The following is a 23,920-nucleotide window of genomic DNA, read 5'->3' as shown; positions in this document are numbered from 1 at the left end:
CTGTAAAAATTAATTATTTAAAAGAATTTAATGCTGAGAACATTCTTCTTCCCCACGTTATTCCACTGCAGCCTGTACTCTAAGAACTCTTGGCTTCCACTCTGGACATTCTTTGCCTCTTTCTCTCTGAAACATGCACAGTTTTGTTGAACTGATCACTGCCCATCACCAAACCCTTCATCTGACCACAAACCTGCACCTCCCTGACACAGCACATCTGCCTCCTGCCAATTACCCTGTGCCAAAAATATCTCCCCAGCCTCTACTGTGGGACAACCCACAATGAGTGAATAAAATGAAATGGTATCATAAAAAAAAAAAAATCATTAAAATTTGCCTGCAGAATGATGATTCTTATAGGGCTCCAGAGAGACACTGGAGAATAAGGTGACCAAAAACAGTGGTTCAAAGCACCTGGAAGAATATTAAAATATTCAAAACAGTGAATAAGCCAGGACCAACTATGTCCTGGCTGGTGATGCTCTTTTGTTATGAGAATGCCTGCATGTGTTGTACCCGTTTCCCCCAACAAAACAAATTTTCAAGATAGACTGACTTTGTACTTTGTACTTCCTTTGAATTTACAGTTATCTATAAAAACTTCTATGAATGTTTTGATAATGAAACAATATTTAATAAAACAATCTGCAGACAATATCAGAACAAAGTTAAAAATGCAAAGTTGTCAGTAAATATTTAAGGCAATTTTTTAATATATGTAATTTCAGAAATAATTTCATTTTTCCACATTTTTGCCTGTCATGGATCTCTAGTTTGAGACCTTAATAGCAATCCAGCAACCTAAGAAACCTCAAACAAACCCCTTGCATTTTACTCCCTCAAGGCAAGCTTAGAGATTTGGGGTTTTCCCCTCTTTGATCTTCACTTAGATACCATCAACAGAGTTCTGATTTCAATTCTTGAAGTTCATTTATGTCATTACTGGAGATAAAAGGGATTTTTCTAAAATAGAAAAACACAGTTTCATTTTTTATTCACTGGAGTAAATATAAGAGCACAGTAGACAAGAGAGGCAAATGCTATTGTAACAAACACCACAATAAAATGCAGTAAATGACCAGTAAACTGAAAACACTGCCAGTTAATTAATGATGTCAATGCCTGTCCACATCCCACAGGATTTGAAGCTTTGGGGAATTTAAAGCAAATCAAGTACAAATTTGAATCACTTCTTTCCAGCTGCACAGATCATGTTCAACACATCACCTCCTGATAAAAATGTTTCCTTTAGACTTGACCTTTGAGTTTTTAGAAAGTATTCTAAAATGCATCACTTGAAGAGACAGCTTTCAGGTCATCAGATTTATTGATTTGAGCTTTGCCATTGAGTGAAGAAAGCCAGGCAATTATTCACTGAGTTTGCCTGAAAACTGAATGGAACTGTTGAAATACACAACATTTTCTAGGCACACAGAGCCCTACCACATGGTCTATTAGGCCCTTGTGAAAGCACATTAAAAAGCCACACTTCTCAATGCTGAGTAACTGGTACTTCTGTAAACTAAAAATAACTTGCACTCAAAAGAGATGTGAATGACTTCTTAACGCATAATTTATTATCTTATAATTATGCCATTTCATAGTAAATAAATGCATTTTTTTCATAATTCAAATGCCAAAGTTCCAGCACAAAAGAAGAAATTGGAAGAAACAGAAGATATTATTTCAGATCTATTTGAAAAGACCCCACATCTTGCATGGTGTGTAACTCTACTCAGTTGCTGGGAACCTTCAAGAACATTTGCAACACCAGGAGAGCTTACTTGGTCTGCAAGACCCTGGCAACCAAGAGGTTTATGTAATATGTATTTTATATTTGGAATTCCACTGGAAGGAAGAGGTGCCAGCCTGACCCGGGTGTGCCTGTGCTATCAGTGCTCACTCTGCAGGATGCAGGGAGATTTAGATTCCACCTGTAAAGAACCTGATTTTATAACAACTATCAATGCAACAAATCTGAATCACACAGGACGGTGAAAAGAAACAAAAAAACAAAACCACAATAAAACCACAACAAAGACCATCACTAATACTGCATTCTCTTCCTTTCACTGCAGAGGCTGTCTGACCTCCAGACCCTCATCCTTTCCCCACCACTGTTTTTACATATTAAATTTGGGTTTAAGTTTCAATAAATTAAAACAGCAAAGAAATAGTCCCTCTGAAATAGATATATATATATTTTATGAAATTATTATATTTCGATGTCATCTTGAAAAAGCAGCATGACACCATTGTTCTAGTTAAGCAAAATGAGTAGTGGGAAAAAACCAAGCTTTTGGGTCAGGCTCGCCTTTATACTCCAGACTTGCAAACTACCTTGCTATGAAGGTGTTCATACAAGCAATGCCTTAAATTATCATTTCCCTTCCCTGTAAAAATAATGAAGCTGATGACAAAGTTATTTTGTTTTATTTAAATAAATTTTTCAGCCCTTAGGCTTTTTCAATCTTCCCTAATTTTGCTTCATTAAGAGATACTGATAATTCTCATCATTTGTAACATAGGCAATAATACATGTGTATTGTTATTAAAAGGAGAGAAAATAGCTCTAACTTTTCTATAAACAATTGACTTGCTTAAAAAGAGTATGAAATATTAGAGGCATAGTTGGAAATTTCTTGTGATAGATGAATTTCCAATTGTCTAGGAGATGAAGCAGGTACAACTTCTGATTTGCTGCATTATAAAAAAAAAATACTTGAAATGCTGATTCTGTCAGCTTGCAAAAATCAGCATTTGGTAAGAAATTCTCTAGAGAGACAAGAACATTTATCATTTGAGAAAGCCCACAAAAAATACATTATTTCTTCAGTATCTGTTTTGCCAGATCATTTCACATAAGCACCGGGGAAAGACAGACAGTATTTCACTGTCAGAACCCTTAATGCTTTTCTGTTTTTCACTGGTTTAGGTGTGGGGGTTTTTTCTTGGTAAATGATCATCTAGAAATAATAAACCAAAAAGCTATCTGTAGAAAACTCGGATCAGAATTGTTTAATGTAATCAAAAATATTTGGCAATGAAAGATCAACGCAAACACACACAAACTAAGAATTGCTAACAAAAAAATGGCAGTGTCCCCAAAAGAAACAAAACCAAAGCAAAGCCAAACCACACCAAAACCCACAGAGTTTGAGCGACCAAGGCAGGAAAAGAAATCCACTCCTGAAGCAAGACACTTGACTACATCTCAAATTTCTTTTCTCCTTGTTTTTTATTCTAAATAGAAACATGGTCTTTGTGTTCTATTTGTATCTACTTCTATCAAGTCTTATCATAACCAAGATATTCACCTTTTTGCTGTAAACAGAAATATTTCAAGTTACTTACATGTGTGCACACCGTCCTTAGTCTCAGTCTTTCAAAAGGGCTCTGGTTGCTTTGTACATCTGCATAACACTACCCATTCAGGATGAAAATTCTTCCCCCTCCCTGGGATTTTCAGAGCCAATAAATACCACTACCATCCTGATTAAAGAAAGGAATTCAACAGGAATCTTGCAATAATACTTTAAAAGTCATCTCTCTGTGTTGCCTAGTTGGAGCTGTTATTTGCCTCTGAGGTGCATTCGTAGCTCTATTGCACACACTTCACAAATGTTGCTGGTTGAGAGATTTTGTCAAAGGCATGTTAAAACTATATGTGCATATATACATTTTATGTTTTATAATGAAAAAGCAGAACCAGCACGCAAATGGCAGATCAAATATCCAATCTATCCATTGTTTCCATGAAAAAATTAAATGTGTGTTTACTCCATGCCATTTTCAAAAAACTACTTTCAGATGTGCAAGCCTCAACATTGCAAATGTAAAGAGAGATTGCAGAAACATACACTTTTGATTAAATCACCAACTTTTGATTTCAATTAATATCTCTGGCCCAGCAGAAAAGCTGTGCTATGCAGTGCTTGAACTGTTTGGACTTGCTTCACTCCCGCTGCCACACCAGTCCTAGCAGTGACTCCCTCCAGAGAGGCAGTGCTGAACTGAAGGGCCACAGGAGTTAATAAACTTATTAGAATTATTTTGGTTCTGTATTTGAGATACCCCAAAAATCAGATGTAATTAATGAGACTGAAAGGCTGAAAAAAGCTTGCAGCTGATATAATTTGCAGCTGTTAAGCAGTTTCTTTAGTTACAGAGTCAAAAGCTATGCCACAGTCCTCACTGTATTCTTTACCCCTAAATGCATGAATTTGTCACTAAAGTTGAGTTTCCTAGCTGAAGTAGACTTGAATTTTTATGTCAAGTTCTTTTAAATTGTAGGGATCAGAAGGTTGACAGTAAACTACTTTTCTATGCATAAGGAAATTATTTTTTCTTTCTTTGAATAATCTATTCTTCATCATAATCTAACATTAAGCCCCTTCATTTTTCTTTACTCCTCTTAATGTATAACAATTTTTATATGTATTTTTTAGCACAACTGCACAATCTTTTTTAAATGTCATTTATTCAAGGTGTTTTAGAAACACCTCTTCCTCTTCACACTTCATACAGATTTTGGTTTTGTGGACTTTTTAAATTATAGAACCCAAAACCTGACATATACATGGAGCAAACCCAAATTGTCTCATTAGCTGCTGCCTTACCCCATTAACAGTTCTGCTGAAATTTTAAAAAGTTATGCACAGAGCAGGGACTGTAGCAAAACATGGTTTTGGGCTTTTGAACCAAAACAAATATAAATTACTTTTCATCTGGAAAGTTATCGCAGCATTTTATAAGACAACAAACATATTCAAATTGATGGGACAAAACTGGTGACAGTTCCACCCTTATGTGGCCTGAGCTCTTTCCGTGCTCCACCATACAGCACAACATCCCTTCTGCACGTGGGAGATGGCAGAGCAATTCCCAGGAGAAGATTTAAAATTATCCAGCACAGCCTCCGACTGCCTCATTAGAGCTGAGGGGTCACTAACCATGTATGCACTGCTGGAATAAACCCAACTGGAAGCCAACTAAAAATCCTTCTCCAGCATCACATGTGCTTGTGAGGGGGAGTCTGAGCTTTTCCACTGAGCAGAAGGGTACTCAGATGGCACAGGCACAGCAGAGATATCAAATACAGATGGTGCACTCCTCTGACAGACTCATCTGTGAATCTCTTATTCCTACAAGATTTTGTATTTTCCCCTTATCACACTGACCCCATGGTGGGGTGGTTTTGTTAGAGTGCCACTCTTATGCTGCTATCTGTTCCTCCTGACTCTGAAATGTATTCATTCAGTGGAGCAACTCTAACAAAATTAATGACTAAGGGTTTGTTATTTTGCTGTTGAACAAAATTATTTTAGCTCAGAGCTGGTATTAAGTTTCTCACCCATAAACTTTCAAAGAATTTATAAAGCATGTAGATCAAAATCTCCATGTAGAAGAGGATATTGGGCTGTCCTTAAATTCACTGATGTGCCCAATGTCACACAACAGTTCAGAACTACAAAGAGAACAAGCTCTCTTGGTTATTCTTCCAATGCCCTGCTCAATAAACCACAGTCAGCTTTGTTAACTTCCTCTTGATCTGCATGGCAAGATGAATCACAACAGCACACTTCTCCTCACCTTGACATTAGAGAACTCCTTAGTAATTGAGAGTTTGTGTTACACCACATTACACACTCCTATTAACCTTTCCTGAACCTCTCTGTGTTGATGAAATCCATCAGCAATGCCCAGTGTGATGGCACACTCATTTTCTGCAGAGAAATTCTCACTCACTTCATCAAACAAATCCTAGGAGCTCTGGATTAGCCCCTCACATTTGACTCTCACACACACTGGTGCCTGAGGAACCCCTGTTGCCTCAAAGTCCAGTTTGGGTACTTCACACAATACACTTTTAAAACAAAATATTGGAATCGTTTTTGCATACTTCTTTACTGTGATTAACTACTCAATGCTGTACCTGGTATGTTATAGCCAAAGATCAGCTATCCTGGGAAATTTGTTATCATCAGCAGACTTGACAAGAATAGTTACTGCTTTCCTTGCAAAATAATTTACACATTAAAATCACTGCAAGGGCACTATACCCCCAGCATATTTAATCTTTACAAAGATATTTACTTCTGACCTATTTTTACCTCATGGCTATATGTAAATGCCACAAAACCAAACCCATTAAAGCATTAAGTTGAATGATCATCAAAACCAAACAACCCAACTCCTGATTTAGCAACATTCCTCTGCCCCATCTGTGAAATGCCACACAAGGTGTCTCCTTGAACCTTCCACAACTAGATATGTTTATGTCTAGCTATATATAAACATATATAGCATCTATATAACTGAAAATACCATGTAAAGAGCATTAATTGGAACACAAGCACAGTTAAAAGAGCTGAGCTAGTGGGGGAAGATAAAAGATACTCTACCACAGAGGACTTCTCATCACAAGTACACTTTAAGAAAAGCAGCCACATTGGTGATGCATAAATTATAGTATCTAATAAATAAAAAGACAAGGAAACACACTCCAGGAGGTTCAAATGCTTGTTCTCTGAGATTAATTCAGTATTTTAACTTTTACCTGAAGTAGATAATGAAACAAAAAATCACCACAAATGGGTGATCCAAATAAGTAGTTAGGCAATCTAATTCCAAGCAAACAGCAATTGGAAATACATTCCCATCTTTCCCCAAAGCTGCTTTGGTCAGGGCTAGCCCCAGTAACAAATGTCTGGCAAGGTTTGCCTGGCTGCACCTCCAGAGCCCATGGCAGAGGCACCTGGGACTCCTTCCACAGGAGGGTCACCCCACCAGCTTTCCTGAATGTGAATTTAATCATAACTGAAAAGAGCTGAAAATGCACCTATTGTCTTGCAAATTCTTTCAGACATCTGAAACATCTCCATAGGCCAGCAAGGATGTTTCAAGAGCTAGTTAACAAAGGCTATTAAGAGCTGCTTTGGAAATATATTTCACAGAAGCTGTCTATACAATTACCCACACCTTTGCTTCTATTTTAGAAAAGAACATAAAGCCCTCATTTAAACCGAATAAGAACTGCCCTGGAGACTCCTTTTTCCATAAGGCTGTTCTGGATACTCTTGAAAACTCACTACAGTATTTCACATGAACTGCTTTTCATGAGCAACAAAACACCTATCAGTATAAATGTCCAGAATTAAACACAATCCAGAGGCTGTGTTCATCCAAGGCAAAGCCCTCCCTATATTTCCAGGTTAAAGTAAGTATATTAAAAGCATGTACATCTGTTCCTCACAAAACACTGAAGCAATCTGAGAATGCAATTCTTCCACCCTGGACACTTCTTCCGCCCTCCCTATATTTCCAGGTTAAAGTAAGCAATCTGAGAATGCAATACTTCCACCCTGGACACTTCTTCTAAGCCACTGAAGATTCAGAAGTAGGGAACCTGACAATTCACTGCCATCACCAGTTCCCAGCAGGGATGAGATCCTACCACACTTTCTTTTGTACACAAAGCTGCATTGTCTTCTCCAAAAGCCTCCATGGTTGCTGGAAACAAGAACAGCCACAAGAGGCAGCTTACTTTGTGCTGTAAGGCCACAGGATACAACCACAAACAATTTTTTTTCAATCAGACATTCTGGTGATTCATTTTTTTTTCCTCTTTACACTCCTCTTATCACTGAATGTCTCTTTCTCTCCTTACTGTTCCCCTTTGACCTATGCCTGCCTTACACCAAGCTCTTCTACCAGGTTTTGCTCTTTTTATAGACTTATTAGACAACACTTATTTTCCATCTAAGAAAAATTACACAATTGGCTTCCCACCCTTCATGGTTGCCCCTAAATGAGCAATAAAATAAAACGAGCAGCCAAGAAAACTTGAAATAAAGTGGAATGTATTCAGAAGAAAAAAAAAAAATAAGTGTGTTCCAAGACAAACCTTTGCTTAGCAATATCCATGCCTTTTGAGAAGGTCCAAAAGCACTGCTTTTAAGAATATCTAATGGGTTTTGTGCCTCAGAAAAAGAAACACAATCTCCTCAGGACACAAATTACATTTTTCAATGTTCTATACCATGAACTTTTGTCTGCTTGGATGCCTCTAAACCATTGTGTGGTACCTTCAACATTAACTCTTCAATGAGCTTTTTATGTCATTGTTTGTCAGTCTGAAGGACACAGCATTGATCCCTGCTGCTCTGGATCATCATTGCACTTTTCTGTACACACCTGATAAAAGTATTTATATTGATTTAGGGCTTCAGAGAGGTGTCAAAACACTACAGATCAAAGGAGAATTGTAATAACAAGAAAAAGCATAACATCTGAATACCGGAATTTGGGTACCTAAATTTAGGCTCCCAATGACTGAATGTTAAAAATTACTATGTTTTCAAAAATCTGGACTCCCCTCAGCCACATCAAAGCCAGCAACATCAGTCTATTCTCAGCATCTGTGAAAATCAGACCACCTGCATGTGGTCTGAGTGCAGATGTCTTGAGAAGAATTCAGTAAGTTATCCATAAAAAAAGAAAAAAAAAATATTTTGGAACCTAACTATAGCATTTGGCACTGCCTGGAAGTGTGAAAACATATTTGTGGTTTTGCCACACAAGCTAATGCTTTTCACTTCCATATGTGATTCCCAATCACTTCTAAAACTTCAAAGAAAGAGCAGAGGATGGCCAGCCTTGCTGTATCCTTGTAGAGAGGGGTATATCCATCATCATTTCCTTCAAAGCTTCACAAAACCAACTGCTGAACAGACAAGGACAAACAAAGGGTTAAAGCTCAACTACCAAACCACCCTTAATCCAATATTTAATAACTGCATTTGGAAGGCTGCAACATGATATAAACTAATGCCCTGGACAGCAGAACTTGTGCAGATCCTTTTCTCTTTGGACCATTTAGCTGTGAGAGTCTTAGATTGGCATCTGGCATGCTGGCTCTCAATAAGTTTTTCCCTCAACAGAGTTTTTCCTCTCTCACACTTTTAAAAATGACTCTTGAAACCTCATTAAGGAAAAGTTCTGTGCATCAAAATCCCAGCCAGAGCTCTGCTTGTAGCTCTTCCTTTGGTTTGTGTTTTCTTTTTTTTTGTTGTTTGTTTTGATTTTTTGTTTGTTTTGGGGTTTTTCTGTTTTGTTTTGCTTGGTTGTTTTGGATTTTTTATGAAAAATGGATGAATACTCCAGACAGTAGTAACCTTTGCACCATATCATACCCACATGTAGGTATTCCCAAACATCACTGCAAAGAGAGTAAATAAACTCTGAGCAATTTCAAATGTTGCAGAGAGGACTGAAGTACAGCAGCCCCAATCTCTCCTTTATTTTCTCCAAAACTGAAAGCTCAAGCTGGTTTTATTAATTGCACATATCTGCCTAATGATATCACCTTCATCAAAACCTATCATCCAAAATGAACTAGATTTAGACCCTCTACTCAGAAATTTGTGTAGTCTCAAGCCTGTATTACAAACCTGTCTTTTTTCCTCTCTCAAAAATCCCACAAAACGTGAAAATAAGTTGGCTACCAAGCTAAAGATTTATTTTTTTTTGTACCCACAAGTCAGTATCTGATCAGAATGGAAGCATTTCAACAAACCATCAGCTTAGTTCTGCTTTTGAAAACTTGAAAGAAATTTGCCCGAATTAAATCTGAAGCAAACCTATTTCAACTTAAAATGCAGGGCACATTCTTTTTTCTACTACATAGAAAGTTTTCTAGGTTCAGTTAGCTGTAAAATACACACACAAACACGGAATGTTTGTCACAGCACGTCACAGTTGAGACAGCCACAATACACAGAGTATCCCCACACAATTTCAGAAAGCTTCAGCCCATGCACAGTAACGCCTTACCAAATCAGAAGGCTGCAAGCATCTGCCCATACAGAGTAAAATCACCTCAGGAGACTGCAAAGGTCTGCCCTTCTTGTTCTTCAGCCCAACCTTTTATCCCCTCACGCTGATGCATTGCCCCTGTGTGCCCTCTGCTCCCTTTGGAGGTTGCTCAGTGCCCCTGGGCACTCCATGGCTCATTGCTGTCAGTGCTGCTCACAGCTGTGCCCACTGGGGATGGGGCTGGGCCAGCCCCACTCCAGTCACCACAAACTGTGCACCTACAGATGTTTATTCAGCTTTTTTCTGATTCTCAAAAGGAGCAGAAAGGGGTATTTTTATAATTTGGGAACTCATTAAATTACCAACAGAGATCCTCTCACAAAAAAAAATGTGTATTACCTATAGTAGGACCAGAACAGATCCTAGAATATAGAAATAAAACATCTAATTCCAGAGTCTGTAATAGATTGCACAAACAAATACATTTATCAGAAAAAGTCAAGAGCTTTGGCACTAGAAAGGACCCAACAACAGCTTTGTTTTGCTTGGTCAATAAACCACTATTAATGATAATGTATCTATGAATTAAAGATGCATCAATCTGCATAGCAGAGAATAGAAGCCATGAGTAACAGCCAAATCAATACTATGAAGTTGTAAAGAACACAGTGTGCTCTCCTTCAGGCTAATGGTAATTAATTTACTTTCCCTCCCTTCACACATGAGAGGAAGCAAGCAGAACACAGTAATCACATAAATTTTTTTAAATTATAATATGAACATATATTGTTATCTCCTTACTGTATCTTTTCTGTTCATACTTTCAGAGCACTTAAAAATTATTACTTTATTTGCACACAGAAAAACCAGCTTGTGTTTTTGGGAGCATATGCACATGCCAGCTGATATTTTCAAGTACTGCAATTTGAAAATTTGTTTCTTAAATACAAGATCTTGTTCTAGTTGGGTTGTTTGTTAGTATAAATTACCAATGCCTAAAATTACATTTCTGCAGCACCAATACTCTCCTAGTGAATGCACCTGTAGAAATGTTCTGAGTCTTGTGTAGTTCAATATCCCATAATGGAAAGCATTATCACTGAAAACTACATTTGCTTATGCTGCAGCTTAGGTTTGGGTGGTTTTTTGGGGGGTTTTTTGTTGTTTTTTCTTTTATTTATTTAACTCCACTGTTAATTAAATAATGCCCTTTCTTTGCAATTGAAAAACAAGACAAGGTTTAAGTGATCAGCATCTAATAGAGGCATCCCCTTCTTAGAAAAAAAATATTTGGAGGTCCTGTTAATCCGATGCACTGTCTCTCTACCAGCAAGCTTCTAGGAGAGGAAACAGGATAAAGTTACTGTTCCTCTGGTTTTAAAGAGAGTGCTGCTGCTTTCTAAAGAAAAGAATTTCAATATTCATTGTGTTTAAGTTCTTCTAAGTACTGTTTTTGTATAAAGTAAACCTTAGGCTGCTGTAATTAACAATGCATTTTTACAGACATGGAAATTAAAGTTTCCATTTTAAAAATATATCCCTTGTGACAATGTTCAGCAAACTGTCATCAGCAGAGATTGCAACTATTTCATTGCTTAATAAAATACACAATTTCACTAAACCTCTAAATATCAAAGGCACCACAATCACAGGTCATTGCAAGGCAACCTATTGATAAATTCTTCAGTGAGCACCACAACGAAATGACCTTGGTGAACTGCATTCAGGCCTCTAAGCAGCAGAATAATTAACATATACTGAAGTTAAAATCACAAGTGGTGCTATTAAGGCAGGCAGAATAAGTCAGCACATAAAGATAACCCTGTGTGAATTAGGGTCTCAGTGGTCATTTCACATCCTTCTGTGGTTCTGCAACGCTGCTGCCCCCAAACACAGAGAATCTGAGTTCTGAGTCTGAGCTGACCTTGGGCTTTTCACTGTGTAAAACACTCGAAGTGGGGCCACATCTCCATCTTGTCAGCTTTATCAAAGTTTTTCTGTGAAACAACATATGCAAATAACCAAGGGAAAGGTACTCTCAATTTCCAATGCAAATTTTGTCACATTAACCTACTGAAAATTATAATAATTATTTAGATCCTCTTCAGACTCTACCCTGCACTATAAACACCCTTAAATTTACTTTGTCTTTTTCACAACAACATAATTCGTCCCTTACTATTACAAACATGCAAAGAACAATGTACCCCAATAAAATACAATTGTGGCAAGTGGACATTGTGTTTGCATTTGGAGGCATGGCAGAGCCTGTGCTGCCTGCACAGCACTGCCAGAGGCACACATCTGTTTGTGCAGTTCTAGTTCAGTAGTTTAAGGAATGAAGTATCACCTCATTACAGAACTGCCATGTATGAGTGAATTTGTGGAGCTTGCCCTCCTCACAGTCAGACAGTTCTAATCTCCTTGCAAACCACAGTGGCAGCACAGAGATGGAGTGTTAAGCTTATCAGGCCTCATCTGTACCATCACCTACTTAGTTAAACCCAGGCCATCCATTTCTCTGTCATTTCTTTGTTCCGGAGGTGCCTGAATGCATAATAGCCACTGGCAAAAGATGCAAGATATCTTTAAAAGACTTCAATAGAGCACCAGCTACTTTTTTTTTTTTTTTTTAAACACAGACTGAAAACAATTCACAGGGACCATTTTAATCATGGGTTGCACAACATGCATTTCTTCTTGCTCTATAATTCTAATTTGTACTATCACCACATAACCTGTTATATACAGTTATTAATTTATCTTATATTTACTTTAAATATCTGCATAGAAATTCCTGACTCTGAAGAAAGCTTGCATTCCTATCACAGTATCACAACTGGGAAGGGTTCTGATAACTGAAAATCCTACAGTACAATAAAACCTACTCAATACTCGACCACTCTTTTTGACATAAGGTCTCCTGTCAGCAGGCAGACTTTGTGAGGGGCCAAGGGGCATAAAAAGTGACTGCATCCTAAGCCTTGGGGGCTTTTTTGAACTTGCTTTTGGACTTGCTTTCATCTTGTGGGGGCTTTTAGAATCATAGGCCTTTTGCCCTGGCCCCAGCCTACCTTTTGGCTCTCCTGCCCTCGCTGGCTCTTGTTCGCTCTCGAGCCTGTCCTGCCTCCCTGTGCCCCTGACCAACACCCTGCCTGCTTGTCCCTGCCTGGGCCACCTTGTCCATCCCTGCCTGCTGCCCATCCAGGCTCCTGGCCCTGCTGCCCAATCCCCTCACTTGTGCCCACGCTGGCAGCATGCCCAGCCCCGCCGCAGGACATGGACGGCACTGCAGAGCTCCACTTGTCCCTCTGCCTCCTCTCTCCCTCCTCTCCCTCAGGCCTTTTCCTTTTTCCTTCCTTTTCTGTCTCTTCTAGCTCTCTTTCATTTGGGAAACTCCTTTTCCATCTCGTTTCTGTTACCAATAAATTGTTCTCAGATACAATGTTTGCCTTCTTTGGCTTAATTTCCTTCCTGACCATCCATTTTTAAAATAACTCCTCGGAGTTTCCCACTGCAGTGTCCCAGTAGAACACGACAGATAGCTACACCCAAACTCTCCTAAAGGGCGTTTGAACATGGAAAAGGTCATTTCACAGCAACAGCCCAAGCCTGCCTGCAGCACTACACTAGCACGTAGCTTGTGTGGATTCCTGAGCTTTATTTATGCTTTAATGGTGGGAAACTCCTTTTCCATCTCGTTTCTGTTACCAACAAATTGTTCTCAGATACAATGTTTGCCTCATTTGACTTAATTTTGTTCCCGACCATACATTTTTAAAATAACTCCTCGCAGTTTCCCACTGCACTGTCCCAGTAGAACACGGCAGATAGCTACACCCAAACTCTCCTAAAGGGCGTTTGAACATGGAAAAGGTCATTTCACAGCAACAGCCCAAGCCTGCCTGCAGCACTACACTAGCACGTAGCTTGTGTGGATTCCTGAGCTTTATTTATGCTTTAATGGTGCCATCATGCATCTCTAGATGTCTCCAGAACACCCTGATCAGATGGATGCTGAATGATGCCTTAGCTGATAAGGGAGTGTTTTCCAGCCTCTAAAACAAACAAAAAACTGAACTCTTCATACTTTGCTTTTGGCTCATTCTTCAAAGTTTTCCTGTTGCAACTGGCAATGAAAAGTCAAACCACAAGAACACTGCCCATCAATATACCCATGCAAGTCCAAAAAATAAAATTATATATTTATAGGGAACAGTGATAGGGAGCATTTAACGCAATAAATTAGAAAATTTTGCAACAGTTTACATTAAAGAATGTTACTTTCTTGAACATGGAAAAGGTCATTTCACAGCAACAGCCCAAGCCTGCCTGCAGCAGTACACTAGCACGTAGCTCGTGTGGATTCCTGAGCTTTATTTATGCTCTAATGCTGCCATCATGCATCTCTAGATGTCTCCAGAACACCCTGATCAGATGGATGCTGAATGATGCCTTAGCTGATAAGGGAGTGTTTTCCAGCCTCTAAAACAAACAAAAAACTGAACTCTTCATACTTTGCTTTTGGCTCATTCTTCAAAGTTTTCCTGTTGCAACCGGCGATGAAAAGTCAAACCACAAGAACACTGCCCATCAATACACCCATGCAAGTCCAAAAAATAAAATTATATATTTATAGGTAACAGTGATAGGGAGCATTTAGCGCAATAAATTAGAAAATTTTGCAAGAGTTTACATTAAAGAACGTTACTTTGATTTCTGTCAATTTTTCAGCTTTTCTGTCAATACTCCATTTGAAAAAAAAAATCAAGAAATAAGCACGCAAATTCTCCAATCACACTCCCAACCCTTTTATATACTTGGTTCAAATGAAGAGTGTTTGGTGATCACTTTAGAAGAGATTTGTGGTTGGCAGAAACTTCTTCCCAAAATAACAAATAGAAAAATCACATTAACCCACTTGCTTAACTATCTAAAAATCAGGGTTTAGGGGCCTCAAGGTGTGAGATAGGATAAATTTTAAAAAGAGCCATTAGAAACCCTGACAAGAAAATATTTCTAAATAAAACAGTGGAGTAGAAGTTGAAGAAAATGCTGAATATCTAGAGAATATACTAAGAATATCTGATCTCTGGTACTCAGTACTAGAAATGAAAACATTCTTCATCAAATTAACCTTTTATCGTACTGCCTTGCTTTCCAGTAAAAACTTAACTATCATTTACAAGATTAAAAACTCACTATCAGTTACCAGTTTTAGAACTCTTTGATGACCCTGATAGCTGAGAAAATCTCCGTATACATTAGGATCTCGAGGCAGAACAGTCTGAGGATACTCAAATTGCCACCATGTCGTTTTGAAGAGTGAATCACTTCACCCTAAACAGTTTCTCCCACAATTAGTGGTTGCAGAAACCACACATCCTCTATCCCTTTTGGTGAACCATTGACATCTCACTCAGAATACCAGCATTAGATAATTTTCTTCTCCCCATCTGGTTCTGCTGACCCTGTGGGCAGGATTTCTTCTGGAAAAGAAAAGCCACATGGACAGAAGGAGGCGAGTTTCTGTGAGGCCCTTGCAAAGTCTCTGGTTACTGTGGGATGACAAGAGGAGATGTGCCAAAGCACACAACAGCACAGCTGGCAGGAGATAATGCCCCAGTGCAACTGCTCTTGGATATTTTACTGTTATTGCTTCTGTAATCCTCATCCCTTTGTTCCATTAATTAGCATGCAGTGGCTATAATCCTGCCCAGAAAAACTCTTTGTTCCTAGATAATAATTCCACTAACAAGCAGAAACATTTCACAAATTCTATAACAACAAATGGTAAAGGTTATAATCAGCTGGTCATCCCTGGCTTTCCATAGAATTCCTGTGTAATCCAAATTCTATATAGTATCAGTTAACGGCACATGAAAGGATTAGAAAATATATACAATTCCATGACTATTAGAGCCTAACTTTTGCATATTTTCCATAAAAATGTAATGGTTCCCTCCCGGTGTAAGAAGGTAGAGGTGGGTTTAGAGGTTATATATCTGGACCAGGAGAAAGAGAAAAAAGGTCCTGTTTTGCACAGTACACTGAGTCAGAACAAAGCACTTGCTAAATAACAATTGGGAAGACAACACAAATCTCCTGAGCACTGCAGCTGTCTTCTCTGCACTGCAGTAGCCTTCTGATGGAATTATTGTAACTTTTCTGTTTCTTCATTTCTTCATTCATAAAACAAATTAAATTTGTGCTTCAGGAATAGTTTGATGCCAAATTTGTTACCATTCTTCAATATCCTTGTATAGATAAGATATATAAACATATAAAATAAATTAATTTTCTGTTCACTAAAATATTTACAAGCTCTTCTGAGTTAGATTAAGAGGACCAGGTATTAGCATATAGCACAGAAGAAACTAAATAAGAATGAATAATATCCAAAAGTAACATTACATTTATTTCTACCCCAGCTGGCTTCTTAACAAACCAGATCATTGAAGCTGCCTCTGAAAATTGAGTTTCCCTGAAAATATTTTGGCAAATTAAATGCTTGTGTGTTTCCTAAAGCAGCACACACATTAGATATACAATACTTCAGACTTCCTTAGTGTTCCATTTCTTTCCCAATAATTTATAGCATCCATGATTACACTCCTAATTATTCGTTGTTTTTCCAGTTACTGGTCCTGACTTGTCACCCTTTTTCAGGGCTGAACTGTAAAACAATTCCCGTATTATTCCAGATGGAGTTTCACAAGCTGCATTAGAAGAAATTATTTTGTTCTAAGATAAAACATTTTCTAGACAGGCAGCATGTACTCATACTTCATTCTTTTTGTCCTGAATACCATACTTTTAATTCTTTAAAGTGAGAGCTACAATATAACTCAAGTATGATGTCAATTGTCCCTCTACACCAGCTTTAAATTTTAGAACATTGAACTGCCACATTATTAATAATTCCTTCCAAATTTATAAATATATATTGAGAGAGAGAGAAGAAATATAACAACCATGCTTTGTAGTTCAAATATTGCTGAGATAGACACAATCTGTCTAGTTTCCAGAAACAGTTGCAGTAAATAATAAAGTAATCTATAATATTAGCTGGCAGAGGAAAGAAAAAAATCAAAGAAAGCATAAAAAGTCTTACTATTTAAGCTTAAACATGTTTTCAAATATCGGTTATTTTACCAACAAATACACCGTAATAATAGTCAGACTTTGCAGAAGCAGTTTTTAAGTCCTTTGTTACTTGAGAGTAACTACAGAAAATTTAAGTCAAAGGGATTTTGGTTTTGCAGCAAGATTAACATAAGTGAAATTTTGGGTTAAAATGAAAGCTACATTCCTAGAGGAAGAATGGTCTGGTGGTCGAGATATTAACCTTGGACTTGAAAGAAGTGGGCTCAAGTCCCAGCTTTGCCACAGAGTTTTGCATAACCTTGAATTAGTCACTTAATTACTTGGTGCTTCTCTTCTCAAGGTACTAAACACAGATAATAATATTTCCATGGCCAGCTTCACCTTGTTTTCTGGCAAATCAGGAAGAAAACAAAAATCTTTGAAAGGCTCCAGTAGTTTACTGCCAAGAACAATTTGTTTCAGAACTAAGTTTCTCTTCTGAAGCCTTGGCATCAGTCTTAGTTTTCATTGTGGGATCCCAAACACCAAAAATCCTAGGAACTACAGTAAAAGAAGAATCAGTAATAATAGAACTCCAGCAATAATATTTGTGTCATCTGTACTGTATCTGCATAAAAGGCAAAGGCTTACTACATTGATTGTTAAAATAACACTAGCAAACTTCAAACCTCATATAAAAACACAAATGTTTGGGTTTTTCAATACATTACTATAGTTTCAGCAGATACACTCTGTGTGTATCCAAGTCTTTAAAAATGGAAAGAATACAGAGGTTTGATCAAAACTTGAACCTGATTAAATAAAATGTACTTTTCATAATTCATATGCAAGAGAGACATACACAATCTAAGAAACAGTACTCTATGTAGCAAGAGCAGCCAGTACCTCTGATTCTGAAGAACTGATACATTGAAACGAACATAAGAAAATCTTTGTTATTATCTTCCACTATGTATGCTTATGTACATAATCTGTTATTCAATTTGTGAAAAGATATCCACTTTTTAGCCTATGATAAATACAGATCATAAACTATTTTATATTATTTAAAAATAAAAACAACCATTTTCTGTATAAATCTCCTATTTTTTTTCCCAAAGACCTCTTAAATGATGAACTGCATAAAAAAATATTTCCAACCATTTATTTAAAAGCTACACAACTCCACAAGAAATTAGCTACAGTGTGAACCACAACACACTTATTTTTTCTTTAAATTGCATAAAAGCATACACATATTGAGCTAAGACATGGTCAATCTATGACAAGGTGACAGATTTTAAGCCTGACTGATGAGCAGCTTTGGACATTCAAACAAGACAGCAATAAAACCTTTCTAAGTACGACTGAGATGTCAGTTTGCAGTAGTTTGATAATGAAAGGTGTTATTGCTCCTTTCCTGAAGCTTGCAAGAAAGAGGGAACACACTGGGAGCACAAAAGATGTCGTGATAGAAAAACGTGGGGACACACTGCTTAAATGAAAAAGAAGGTGAGGTTCACGAGTCGAAGAAAAGAAAATCTCATGAATTTGGAATTAAGTGCCTTGAACAGGAATTAGTTCTTCTGAGCTCCAGTGATGGAGCACCAGAAACCATCCAAAGTTCACATTTGAAGTTTATGCCATGCTCAGACCCTCTCAGTGGAATTATGGACCTCTAATTCACCATTGTCACTATTTATTCTATACCTTATGGTTCCCTGAATTTCTTTTTCACAAAGCATGCAGTGACATACTCATTACCCCTGGACCATTATGTACTGCATAAATCATCATTCTTTTGTTTAAAGCTGAATGTGTAATCCACCCCAACAGAGAAACAACAAAATCTAACTGCATAAGCAATTTTCTTGGATGTCAGGTTTCTCTAGTCCAAAAACAATACAGAGAGTTCCACACAAACTATTTGCTTCTCCTTCAATTTCCCATTCAGAAATACAAAATGTCTATAGTCAGTTTCTTGGAAGTTGTAACAAACAAACCAAAAGGGGACAAAATATTCACATTATGTACCAAATCAAGCCACAACAGATCAAACTCTTTTATTAACTGCAGCAAAAACTTCTGTGAAAATGAGGAACAAAAATAAAATTAATGTTACTAAAATAACTTGAAAGAGACCGTGACTTTACTAACCTGTTTCATAATGCTAATGTGGGGGAAGAGGGGAAGGGACCTGAAAAAAAGGCATTTAATTAGCCAAAAAAAAACCTTCAGGTAGGCGTGGATGAATCTTTTTTTAGGGTTTTTTCTGCCATAAATCTGAGGGGAATTGCTTAATGCATAGTATGCAAGTGTTCTAAATAATTTTAAACTAAAAGAAATTTGCATACAGTACATGATACATTCCTGCACACCCTCCTTCACCCACTTGATCAAACTGCCATCAGTGCAGCTCCTACTTGTGCAAACAATAACCACAGGAGGAGCAGCGGCCATAAAAAGATTTTACACTTTAAAGCCTGTGTAGGTAGCATGAAATAAAAAGTCCACAACAGCTAAAGTAGTATGAAATATAATAATCTGCAGTTAAAGCAGCACCAAGACTCAGACTTATATACAATCTAAATGCTATATAATACAAAGAGCAGAATATTACTGCAACCAAATAAAGGCTGGGAGTGATCTGCAGAGGTACTGCAGCAGACAATATTTCGTACCACTTCATTGAGGGACAACAAGAATGTTTAATTTAATATTACTATACAATACTTCTATTTGCTAATCCTTTAATTGACCCCATATGAAGTTTTTACTCACTGCAGTTTATGAGAAAGGTGAGAGGTTTCAAAACAGGGTTTTCCTATAAAATCCTACAACCAGAGGACAATAATTTGATTTAACTGCAGTCATCAATTTCTATTAATCTAAAAATATAATACATCAAGAATCCTTCATTGAAATATGTATTTCAGATTTGTGTTCTATTTAATAAAAACATAAAAATCAGTTTTATTACTATTTTAAGAATTAATCTAGTAATTATAAATCTAGTGAAAATCATGCTCTTTTTTAGGAGCTGATACTGTATTTCCAGTTGCTATAGAGGCTGTAGTCCTCACACTTGCAATTTTGTTTGAGAGCTACAAGTCTGAAAGTGCACCCATCTTCTCCTTGAAAAATCCCTGAAAATACAGAATCTTTAAATTCTAGCTTGAAATGTCTGTCATCTGTATACAGAAATTCATCTGTATTTACTCTATGGAGTATTGATCCAAGTCCAGAGTGACTATACTTTACCATGACAATTTGGTTACCTGCTCCATAAATCTGCCATTGAAACTTTCTTGTTGGAAACAAAATCCACGCACAGGCACGTTGGGTGCCTTTCAAACCACAACAACCAGATTCATTTCCACATACAGTTTTTTATATATTTCCTCATCCTTCCAGTGTAAATTGTCCACGTCATGCACCAAATCTTTACGCTCACAGACATAAAGGAGAAACGGTAAAGTCTCAGTTTTGAACTATTTTTAAAACTACAGATACATAATGCAGTATATATGTGTGTGTGTATATATATATATATACACACACATACACACACACATGAACCTGTTTCATTATTATTTTCAGGTCTCACGCTAAGTCCATTCAAGAATTAGAGATTTTCAAGTTAGAGCAGAAAGCTAGATTATATTCATTACCTTCAGCTATCTACATACAAATCAATCAGATTAAGGACTGTTCAATGGCAAACTGAATCAGGAGGATAAAAATAAAAACATATAAAATCTCAATATACTTATGTGGCACAGAGCACTGTCATTCTGTCCAGGCTCTCACAGCTGCTGGCTGAGCTCCATTTCACCACAACTGCCCCTGTGGCTGTTCCACCTGCATGGTTCATCCAAAGGGAGCCCTGACAGCACTCTGAGGTTTCCTGGGGATCTCTCATGGTGGCAAGATAGCTCAGAGAGCTTTGTCCCTGCTGACCTGGTGGCTCAGAGCAGGGCAAGGAGCCCTCAGCCCTGGGCCAGCAGAGCTCAGCCTGGCTGGTCACACCTGGCCCAGCAGCTCCCTCCTGCAGTGTGATCCACCTGCTCCTGTGCCCCTGGCAGGTTGGACAATCCATTAGCTCTGACTCAGGAAATCCAGCTGGGAATTTCCTGGCACAAGGCTGAGGGTGTGCCCCAAGTGCTTTGGGCAGGAGCTGCAGTGCTGCCTGGAGGGCTCTGGTCCCAGCACAGAGCACACGGGATCACTCCAGCACTGCCACCAGTGCCATCATACACCTTAGACACTGCTACAGTGCCATCATCCACCTTAGACACTGCCACCATGCACCTTAGACACTGCCACCAGTGCCACCATCCACCTGAGACACTGCCACCAGTGCCATCATACACCTTAGACACTGCTACAGTGTCATCATCCACCTTAGACACTGCCACCAGTGCCACCATCCATCTTAGACATTGCCACCAGCACTACCATCCACCTTAGACACTGCCACCAGTGCCACCATCCACCTTAGACGGAGCCCAAGGACCAAGCCCCGCAGCAAAGCAGGCAGGAGCACTAATGTCCACTGTGCACAGACCAAATGCCAGCAGAACACCCCAGTGTCCATCAGATTTTAGTCCTGATGTGCCCAGTTGCTTTCAGCGAGCACTCCAGATTTTCAATATTAAGTCACTTCAGCTTTACACCCCAAATGCAAGGAGAAAGGGGGGAAGTAATTCCTGCTTATAGACTAAGCCTCAGGCAGACAATTGTCAGCTGACAGGGGGTTTTGTGACCATGTCAGATGAATAACCAGTACCTGTGAGAGACAGATTTAGGACCATTGACTCAAGTGAGTGAAAGCAGACTTTTTATCCATTTTTCTCACAAGTTTTAACCATACAATACATTATATGTGCCTACATTTATATTATCCGGGATTAAAGTATAAATAAGGAAAGAAAGGAGAATTTCTGAAAACTAGCATACATATGCAGGCATATGACTTTTTCAGAAAAAGTGATTTCCAGTTCTGAAACAGACAACATTAATCCTCAAATCTGCTAATCCGATCAAAGCATTTATACACTGAACACTTGCTACTTCAAATATGTCTGTTGGGAATAGAGACAAATTTCTGGTTTTAAAGGCAGCATTTGGTTCCGTTTCAATAACACACTCAGGTTCATAACTGTACCAGATCCAGGATGTCAATAGCCACAATTTCCCTTTGTCCAAGGATTTCCCAGTCAGAAGTCTTCAATTTTTTTTCTTTATAGCTGCTTCCTTCCTTTATTTTTTTAAAGCAACCTGCTCAAAGTAGACAGTTTTTTATGCAAAAAGGGTGAATTTCCACTGTGCAACAAAGTGCAAAATAGACTTCAGCTATACTATAACATTGCAAAGGAAAAAAATGTCAGGGTACATCTGGCAAAGCTCTTGGACAGAGAATCTTTATTTCTTTAAATTATCAATAAGATTTGGCAGTACACAAAAAAATCCTCTCAAAATTTCAGGTTCATGTCATATTTTCATTTTTATAGTTTTAAGCAGATAAATATGTAGCCTTCACTACAGAACAGATACAAAAAATTAGCAAATAAAAAGAACCAACGACTACTAAGCCTACAAAATGTTGGGTGATTTACCACATGAAAGTTTGCATAAATATTACCCTGACAGTAATTAGATTAACACTAGCTACAAAGGATAGCAGAATTTTTACATAGCAAACACCATCATATAAATGGAAGTTTTAATGCTTTAATACTATTTAATACTTTTTCCTTTTAAAAATCTGCATGAAGGTAAAAACAATTGCCTGCTAAGGCTCAGAATATACAAAGTTCTGGGGTTTTTTCATCTAAATTTGGGGTTATTTTAATTTTTAAAGAAGAAATAACCGGTCTTTGTTAAAACTGTACGTATCAATGTTTAGGCATAAACTAATACAATCTTATGGTGTAAAAGAATGCTGAAAAAAACCCTGGGCTCATCAACTGCTCCACAAACACACCAGCACAAAACTTTACACAAAGACAAACCTAAAGTAGCAAACTTGCTGTGGAACACTGTTCAAATACAAGAGCCAACAAAAGTGAGCATCTCAGAAAATTTCAAGAAGGAAATTCATTTCTGCCACTCGGAAATGGAAAGCATTACTTGAAACTCAAGCAGAGGGATTATGTTCTCTGCCCAGAAAACTTCTGGCTCAGGTGAGCTGTCCAGACTGAAGAGAAGCAGCTGTTATCTACATCTGTGGGGCAAAGCAAAACACCTCAGGATGCCTGGTCCTACCAACCCTCCTTTCACCTCTAAAAGCAAACCATGTACTCTGATTGCCTTTTCCTTCTTTGTATCACTGAGATTTCTATCCTACAAGAAACCAAACTTGTAAACATCAAGCAAGCCAGCTTTTGAATTTATTCTCCTTGCAATTTAATAAAACAAGCTGAAAAATCAATACGTGTAGTAACAATCTCAAAACTCTAAGTGACTGAGGGTGTATTATATTTGATACCCTAGATAAAATAAAACTCCAGTGATCACAGATCACACACACCATAATAGCAATAAAGCAGACAGGATTATGGTAATTAAGGAGACAGATCAATAAAATATCTGTTATATTTTGGAAAGTCAGCAAGTAGCAGTTCTTTGAGATTCTGACCTAGAGAACTGCCTGATATATTTCTGTTGTTCTGGCATGACCTATCTTCAGCAAAGAGCTTTGTTGTGTGTTTAGCCTAAGGATGAATTAAAGATAAATGCTTGATTTCAGTGAGTTCATTGCAAAAAACAATTTCAAACAAGTCCAAACTCAACAAAAAATAATGAGTTTCAAAAAAAGAAAGTTTGGTCTTTAGGGGGAAGATGTATTTTATTTTTCTTTATAAGTCATGGAAGAACCACCATAGTTTATTAATTTGTGTGCAAAGTTCTGTGCATTTTTTAGAGATATATAAATGTGAGTTTTATTAAAAAAATTTTAAAAATCAATTGAAATTCAAACGTTTTGTCTTAAGAAATATCTGAAAGCTTAAGTTCC

The 23,920-nt window shown here is 37.7% G+C and overlaps 1 protein-coding gene across 4 annotated transcripts in view; it reads right to left on the bottom strand.

Annotated features, from left to right (window-relative positions):
* The window catches only part of CACNA2D3 (calcium voltage-gated channel auxiliary subunit alpha2delta 3), a 467,160-nt gene that overhangs the window by 307,529 nt on the left and 135,711 nt on the right, over window positions 1-23,920 (bottom strand). The gene's annotated exons all lie outside the window — the stretch shown is intronic.

Source organism: Passer montanus, unplaced genomic scaffold (genome assembly GCF_014805655.1).
Source record: "Passer montanus isolate IOZ18808 unplaced genomic scaffold, ASM1480565v1 scaffold9, whole genome shotgun sequence".
In the NCBI taxonomy this organism is placed as follows: Eukaryota; Metazoa; Chordata; class Aves; order Passeriformes; family Passeridae; genus Passer; species Passer montanus.
This window is presented reverse-complemented; position numbering and strand designations above follow the sequence as displayed.